This window comes from Teleopsis dalmanni, chromosome 2 (assembly GCF_002237135.1).
Source record: "Teleopsis dalmanni isolate 2A chromosome 2, ASM223713v2, whole genome shotgun sequence".
NCBI classification, from domain to species: domain Eukaryota; kingdom Metazoa; phylum Arthropoda; class Insecta; order Diptera; family Diopsidae; genus Teleopsis; species Teleopsis dalmanni.
This window is the reverse complement of record NC_051847.1, coordinates 46,917,382-46,926,718: the sequence shown is the minus strand read 5'-3', so window position 1 is coordinate 46,926,718 and position 9,337 is coordinate 46,917,382.

The window sequence follows — 9,337 nt, the reverse complement described above, 5'->3', positions numbered from 1 at the left end:
GAATAACTACAAGTAAAAAGGCTGTTAAAGTAATAGAAAAGTCAGGCAGGTCATGTAAAATAATATTAACGAATAGTTTGAATATTAAAGAAATTGTGACAATTTCAGAAATTGTGATATTTTCCGAAAATTTGATGAATTTTTATGACATTGTGGTGATACAGTACTTATTTCTTTGGTCATAACAACCCGTTATCAACAACTACTGCATCTTCATTTTCGATCGGCCTGACGCAGTATGTCTCCCTAAGCGCCTCTGCTGCTTGCGCGTCTTTTTCAGTCTCGTACATCAAGTCCAGTTAGTGCTCCCTCTACTTGATCACTCTACCGGAGACGCAGTCTACATCTACATCTTCTTCCAACAACTACTGTATCACCATTTTCAATGGAGTATTTTCATTCATTCTCACGACATGACCAAGCCAGCGAAGCCGCTGGATATTAATTCGCTGAATTATATCAATGTCGTGATAAAGCTCGTACAGCTCGTGGTTCATTCGTATGTAGTAGTCTTCGTCAACTCTTAGAGAACCAAAGATCTTACGAAGAATTTTTCTCTCGACACATCCGTCAGAACAGAGTTTCTTAAATTGTATGTCACGGTGGTATAAGTTATAGATATTAAAGATTAATTAACTTTTTTTTGAAAAGGTATTAATTAATTAAGCTCTTATCTTCGAATAAGAGCAATACTAAATTAATTACCAATATAGGTGTCCTATTCAATTCGATTTTCAACAATCAAAGTTAGTACCTGTAGTCTCAAAAAATTATTTACGATCAATTAAATATAAGAAGTATGTCCAAAAAGACCACTGTTGACAAATATTTGACAATACTTGATAATAAATGTATACATATTGCTGAATAAGCTGTGTTAAATAATACAGCTTTGTGTCAATATAAAATTTATATGTTATATGTTAATGTACTAGTGTTTCAAAAACCTTCTATAGTTCTCCTTCCTTTTTCAGAAAAATAAAATAAAAAATTTGGAATACAATTTATTAACGCAATTAAGTCAGGAATTAAAATTGTGCGTATTACAATATGATATTATTTTTCTAAATATTTTATGTTAGTGATATACAACTGTAAGGAGCAATACTTCTAATATCATGCTAATTAAAATCAACTCAAAGTAAAAAATATTACTTCACTTACGCATACAGTCAGTGCTCAACTTAGTTCAACCGTACACGATAAAGTACGCAACAGTCAAAGTGCTAACTAACTGTATTAAAAATGAAAAAGAAACTAGAAGGTGTGTGTTTGACTGTATAACAAAAGTACTACAAAAATAAAAACATACGAAGCTTCTGTAGAAAACAAATTTAATATTTTTTATGCATTATTTTTTGGCTTTCTCTAATATATGTATGTGTTTACAAAACTTTTCAAATATATTAAACTTACATAGAGTAGAATGTTGTTAAAAAAATTATTACTCTGAAGAATTACTTAGATCTAACAATGTACACAAAAAAGCTTTTAACATTGACCTCATATGTATATTAAATATTTAATTTTTTATTGCATAAAATACAATGCTTTGTATAACATATGAAATTGTCGTAAGGGTTTCGCATTTGCAGACAATAACAATAAAATTTGTGCCCTCTTGTCAAATATTGACATTACAAGTGCAACATATCAGCATTAATTTACATAGCTCTATTTACAAATTTCCAACTTGTCCATATGGGCAAACATTTGCATATAAGTGAAGTTGTATATGTGCAAAACATATTTATCCTGTGCCCACATATTTGTATGACAATTGTCCACTATACTATTTGCTATTGCCAAACGTGTCCTTGTGCTTGGACCTGCATATTTCAGTTCGTATGCCAACTTGACAACAATATATTCGCAATCACGCAGACTTCTTGTTGTACATCGCAGCTGAACAAATTAATGTAAGGCTAGATACGGTATGCCATCATCGTCATCATCATCACCGCCAACATCAATGTTAGTATCATCATAGTCATGACTTGAATTCCAACTTTTGATGTTACCTGTGCGTTGCATATTTTATGCCATTTTTCTTTTAACATTATTTTTATTTATTTTTATGTTACTGAAGAAAGTTATTAACATATTTTCTGACAAGTTGTTGAGGCATATCTTCATTCCATTTTCCAAGTATAACTTCAGGTACTCATATAAAACATTTTCGTAAGTATTCTTCATATTGCCTTCCAGCTAATTTCTTTGAAGACTTTCGAAAATGCCATATATCAAAAGATATTTTCAGCATTTATGGTTTTGTGGGGAAGGAGTGTAAAGGATGTACTGAAATTATTACCAAATATTTATGAATTAATAAAAGCGGTTGTATATGTGAATGAAAAACAATTTATTTAATAATTTAATATTATATTAATGCGTTAATGAAATTCTTAAACTGAATGTATTTTTAGTTATGCTATGCTCTCACAATAATTTTAACAATGCTCATACGCTACGTTAACCCAATTTGTTAAAAGTGTGATAATATGTGTAGTTCACCCTGCATAATAATTTCATACGTCATTTGTTAAAAAAAAAAAATAAATATATTTTAAAAATTCCTTTGTAATATAACTATGCCCTTTAAAAAAAAAATTTAAAATTCTTTTATTAAAACAAAAATATATTTTTAAAACATTATAATGAACTTATAAAATATATTTTAAAAATTCCTTTACAATATATCTATGTCCTTTAAAAAAATGTTTTAAATTCTTTTATTAAAACAAAAATATATTTTTAAAACATTATAATGAACTTAAAAAAAGACAGCCAATAATTTTTCTTTGCGAATGTGAATTATTACGTCCTTAAATTACTGTTGTGGTTAGAGTTGTTCATTTAGGTTGCTTAATTAATTTTACCTTGATGCTCGTATGTCTTGTAACCTTGGTAAAAGAACTGCAAAGAAAAATTTTTCCTGCCAGGCATAACATTGTTGCGGCTTAAAAATTTAACATTCCAAGAGCAGTTCACGTAAATAACAGTGTACTGTATAAAATTTCTAAGACAACTGAAATGAATTATTTTATAAATGTTGTTCTTATTATTAAATAAAAAAATAGGAATAATTTTAGGTTAATTCATTTAGCTCAAAATTAACTACAGGAATAAATAAAAAATATATAGAACATATCAAATAAAACATGTAACATATCAAATTAAACTTAAAGGACATAAAATTAATTAGTGTAGCCTGAAAAAAAAAATAATTTTAATGCAGTAATTACTATCTCTCTAAAACGTCTTGATTGAAATTATATTTATAACAACCTTTTATGGCAGGTGATTTAAAACTAGCCTGAATGTTTTGATACAAAGCTTTGTTTTATAAAAGATGTAAGTACGGACCTTCATTACAGGAATATAATACTCATTATTTTATATGTTCATAACTTCATACTTAGAATTTCTCTTTAAGAGAAAAATAATTATAAAATCAAATCAATGTATTGTGTTTATAACAAAATGCGGAAATTTTTAAATATATCTTTTAGTGCAACTGCGCAAAAGCAATAATAATAAAAAAAAAATTTTAATAATATTTATATTAAAAATATAATTTTATATTTTTATAAATAATTTTATGAATTTATATATTTTAATATATTTTTATAACTTTTAATTAGTTCTATAATATTTATTAAAAATATATTCATAATATTTTTTAAATATTTTTATAATGTTTGTTAAATATTTTTATTATATTTTTTAAATGAGTTTATATTTTTTAATTATATTTTCAAAACAATATTTTTATCTGGGCGTTCGTAGGAAAAAATAAATATGTAACTTTGTTGTATTTTCATGTAGAAAAAAAGTTGACATAGATGAATCTAAAGTTCAGCATGTACAGGCTAACAAAAATTTAAGCCTTAGTATTAGAAAATAAAAAAATATTCTTTCTAAAGTTTAAAAAACTAATTTGGGTTTATAATATAAAGTGACTTTATTATGTTGCGAAGGTATCAGCTTAAAACTAAGCTCGTCAACGCCCCTTGGTTTCTCTCAAATAATCCTTTTTAATTTACCAGTATTATTAATATTTATACTAATACTTATATTATGAAAAATAAATTATTGAACATTTTTTTAAAGTATATTGAAAGACTAAGTTAATACAATACTCGAAGTAGCCTGGCAATAATACTTGTGGATAATAATAATGAAGTAAGAAGACTGAAATGGGTTCGCAGTTTGAATTTATTACTATATAGATAAGAACATTCAAAAATTAAATAAATTTAATGAAACAAATTAAATTTCAAGGTAGTGAGTACATAAAATATTAATTAAGACAGTTGAATATTTTACACTGAGTTTCAGCTTCAAAATTGGCAGAGCATGAGTATAATCCTTGGTACCCGCTTTTTAGAAAAAATTATTTAGACATAATTAAATATAACAAATAATTCCAAGACCACTGATGATGGGTATTTGGCAATACTCGAAATAGTTTGTATGGTCAGCCAAAAATTCAATTAATTAAAATAATATACACAAAAAAATTGTTGTTATTGTAGTTCACTATTGTCCGAAACCGCTCTATAAAATATTTATTTGATTAAATTCTGTACATTTTCAAAGTATTGTTAATAAATATTCTCAAAGAAATAATTAAACAATACATTTACTTATATCTGATTGATTTTATGCAGGTGTGCTTGATTTTGAGATTGATTATCATTTGCTAGCAGGAATAATTTTATTAAAGCAAATGAATTCATATTGTATTTTTTCTAAGAAAAATGAATAAATTTCCAAAGGTTAATGTTATACATTATGACATTAATATTGGTTTATACATTTCAGAATTATTTTTCTAAATACATTTTTATTCTACATAAAATGGGTATATATAATCAATATACTAATTGAATACACACTTTGCGTTTACATAATGGTTGCTTTCAACAATATTCCCAAATTTGTCATATCAATCAATTTTATGCGACATATTAGCCTAATAGATGCATCAGTTGACGATTTCTGAAACTTTTTGAGTAAAGATGCATTAAATAAATTTGTTACAGTGTTTTCATTTTATATATCACATTCACATGATTTTACTCGTACTTACAACGGTTGACTGCTTGACATTTATTTAAAATTAAAATCTATAAATACACTTCACTACGTTCTTTAAATACACTGCAATACATTCGTTTATATTGAACTTTATATTTGCCATTTAACATATTCCTTCGTTTATATTATTTCAACTATCAGACAGCTTGACACCGAGCTAGTAACTTTTCTTATAAGTACGAGTATATCGCATATGGGCACAACGATAAATTTTTGCCTGACATTCATTTTAATAACATTTGTGAACTTTCACCGCTTATATTTTGGAATACAAGCCAAGGTCAAGGATAAAAAAGCAGTGCGTAAGTCGCGTACACCGAATCTATTATAGACACATATATCTATCCGTATGTACTTAAAATTGTATCTATATATGTTATACGCAAATATGTACTACTACAAGTATACCAAGTTCACAAAATGTTTAGCTTTTACTACAGCAAGTTCCAAGTATAAATATATATCAGATGTGATGTTTTATAATGTAAACAGAAACACATTATGAGAATGTTTATTGTGGATGCTGTGTAAGTGAAACAGTTTGTAGATACTTTAAAATGCTAATGTCAACACAAACTCGACTGTTAACATATTCGCGTTTGATGTTTTTCGTAATAAAATTTGTCTCCTCCATTAACTTAATTTCATGTCATTTTAGATAAAAAACTTTTTCATCCAATAAAGAAAGTTTTCTTTTCAAAAAAACCAAAAAAAATTGAAACGTAATTAGAATGTACTTTAATGCCACTCAATTTTATAATATACGTCTACGTGGCGTATGAGTAACAAAAACCAATTTAACGAAGTGGAAACTAATTTTTAGATTTTACGGTCTAATGTAACTTATGATTTATTTTTTAATCTTAATTAACTTGGTATTTATTAATTTTATTTATTTTACATATTATTTAATATTTTCATTATATACTATTATTAATTTTAAAGTGTTGAATGATGATGAATTATAAATTCAATATTTAAAGTTGCTGATTCATAAATATTATATGTATTTGAAAATTTGTTTTTCATCTCAATTTATTTTTATTTTTTATATTTCACTCTTTTATAAATCTTAGTAATGTGTGATACTAACTCATTTTTATGCATTTTTAAGAACCACTTAAAGTGATTATAACTTGCATAGCAAAAGTAACAAGAGCCGTTCGAGTACTAAAATGCGATGCATTGGAGTTTTAAACGGAAAAAAAATGTACTTTAATATTTTGCAGAATAAGAAATATATTTTCTTGAAATTTTTATAACCATTAAGCTGAGTTTATTATTATTACTATAAGAGTTAATGGTACACAACGACCAATGAGATTAGGTGTGCTTTCTTCGGGGATAGCTTTCTAAGTTGACTACGACAGTTTAAAACTATTAACAAATTTAATGATATTTCTTGATTCATAATTTTAGACCTTATGCGGTGCAATTAAACTTGAATGGAGAACTGAGTTTGTTTCTGGGTATTAGAACATCAAATTGCCGGAAGTTCCACATAATTTGTATAATATTTGTACCTGTAATAATCTGTAATCCATATAACATATAATATTTCATATAACCTGTTGGTATCGTTATTCTACAATCACATTTTTGAAAGGTTAACAGTTATAGTTAATAGGAGCATATCCAGTTAAAATATCAGGAATTATAGATCAATTTTGATTGAAAAAACTGTAAGTTTTTTTGACTTGAACGAGTTGGTTTATTGTTTTAGACCTTTAAAATTGGTTCAAGTCTAACAAGTGTATATCCAGCTAACAAGTTCAGTACATATGAAGAAAATTAGCATATCCTCTTTTGTATTCTTATCAACGTTTTCGTAACTGTCGTGTCTTTCATTGCTAGGTATCCAGACTAATGTTCGAAGTAAGCAATTCAGATATAAATTTTTTCCAACTTCAGCAGAATTAGATATTAGTTCATGATTGGGGAGATTTTTTAACTATGGCGCCTGAGTATTGATTTCTTCGGCATTATATAACACGGATTTTCAAGGAATGCATTTCTTTATAAAAAACTGTGATCATTGGCTATAATCTCTAAGTCCATGTAGGTCATTGTAACTTGGTATAAATTCAAGTTTTGAATCATAAGTGTGTTAGAGTGCGGTAAAAGTCCGTATTTAGTTGCATATCCGACTTCCCTGGTTTCCAGAATTGAGCGGCAGTTCGATTCAGTTAGATATTGAGGATTCTTTTTGAGGCCCAATTCTAACATACTGGGTTTGGTTTGTGTTATTGGTACTTGCAGTTTATTTTAATTGCATAATACTTCAGACAAATGTTTTGAGTAGTGGGCTGGATATTCTAGCGTTGAAATGACATGCCATTTTTTAATAATTTCGAGCCCGTTCAAGCATTATGTTCTACCTACAAAGGGTTTTTAACAGTTTGGTCTATAAATTGCGTCATACTTTTGATAGGGTGGATATCTAATGAGAATAGTGGGTTAGATATTTTAGCGTTGGGACAACAATCGTGTCATTTTTTGGTAATTTTGAGCTGATTCTAGTATTGAGTTTGAGAGTTTGTTCTATGAACTACATCATACTTTTAGTTGGTTGAATATCTAATGAGAAAAATGGGTTGGATATTGTAAAGATGAAACCACATGCATGATACTTTTTGGTAATTTTGAATAATTTTTTATAGCAGAAAAATGAATAGTTAGTATTTCTTTATATGTATATTTTTTATTTATAAATACCGTTTCATGATAATTCGAAGAAAGAGTAAATATCGACAACACATTTTTTTACTTGCGAACTATTGGGAAAAATAATGTATCTTAAATTTTTACAACATTTTAAGAATTCAATATTTATAGCATTCATTCATTCTTGTTTTTTTTAGTTTATTGCAATTTAATATCCTTGTTAAAAAGGAAAAAATTTATTACAAAATTTTTGTTCGTATGTATATCCTTTTGATGTGCGAACATAAAAACTTTAGTACAAATTAAACTTGCTCAAGCCACGGTGGGCCAACACAGCATAAAGATTAACGAGGACTCATAAAAGTTGCTTGTTGCACTCGTCCTAACATGATTCTCCATTGCCACCTGCCGTTGCAGACATTAAAAGTTACGTTACATTTTTCATAGTGTGCGTCAACGGTATGTTCGGGGCGTTGGGCAGGGGGCAGCTGTCAACAATATGACGGTAATTATTTACTTTATCGCGTATTGAGTCACATAGATCAGCGCTTTAGTAGATGTTCATATGCGGATAACGTCTTGAGTTCATTTTCAATGATGTCGCATGGCAATAAAACCTACTATGTCTGAGTATTTGGGATTATATCTTTTTATGTTTGATTAAAATTTGTAGCTTTTTCTTGTTTAACATTTATTTTCTAAAATTTTGAAATTTATGGCTTTAAGTTTAAAAAGCTATAAGACATTTGTTTATATTGAACGTGTTGTACAAATGTGCTTAATCATATTTTCGTTTTGAGAAAATGTAAAATAAATTTATCTGCAAGATATATTGTGGTTACTTTGTAATATAACTCATGACTTCATTTCTATTATTTATTTGAAAAATATAAAAGTTTTAATAGTTCAAAAGTTTTTTGAAATAAAACTATGCAATAACATAGACACTTTTTAGTTTTTAACATTTGTACATTCATATGGTGAATTTTATACAATTAATTATTACCTCTAATTATTACAATTATTTAAAATAATAATGATTAATATAGTAAAGTATAGTATTATATTTTAATATAGTATCATGCTAGTATAAAATTATACAAATACTTTAATATAGTAAATGTACTATCTACTATGAGTAAATGTACTATCTAACTACGACGAGTATACATGATATAAATAGGGAAGGTGATTTCTTTGTTCTTGAAATGAAAAAATATTATTTGGTGGAGGTATATCAATAATCAATAATAATGAAAATATCAATAATTACTGACATTCGATGTACTTTTCCAAAAATTATTATTACAATTTAATATTAGTTGCAGTTCAATTGGGCCTGTCTGTCTGTCAGGTTGGTTGTAATTTCTTGCTGCTATTATAATAAAATTTTTTCTTGTTAAATTGTTGTTTAATAATATTAGATATAATAATTAGATCTACCATTTCACTTCTGCTTTTTATGGATTTGTGTCCTTTTATAAAAATTGATTCACTAATATTTTTTCTGCCATTCTGCTTTTCTGAATATTACTCTGTTTAATTCAGCTTAATGATATTTGGTAAACAA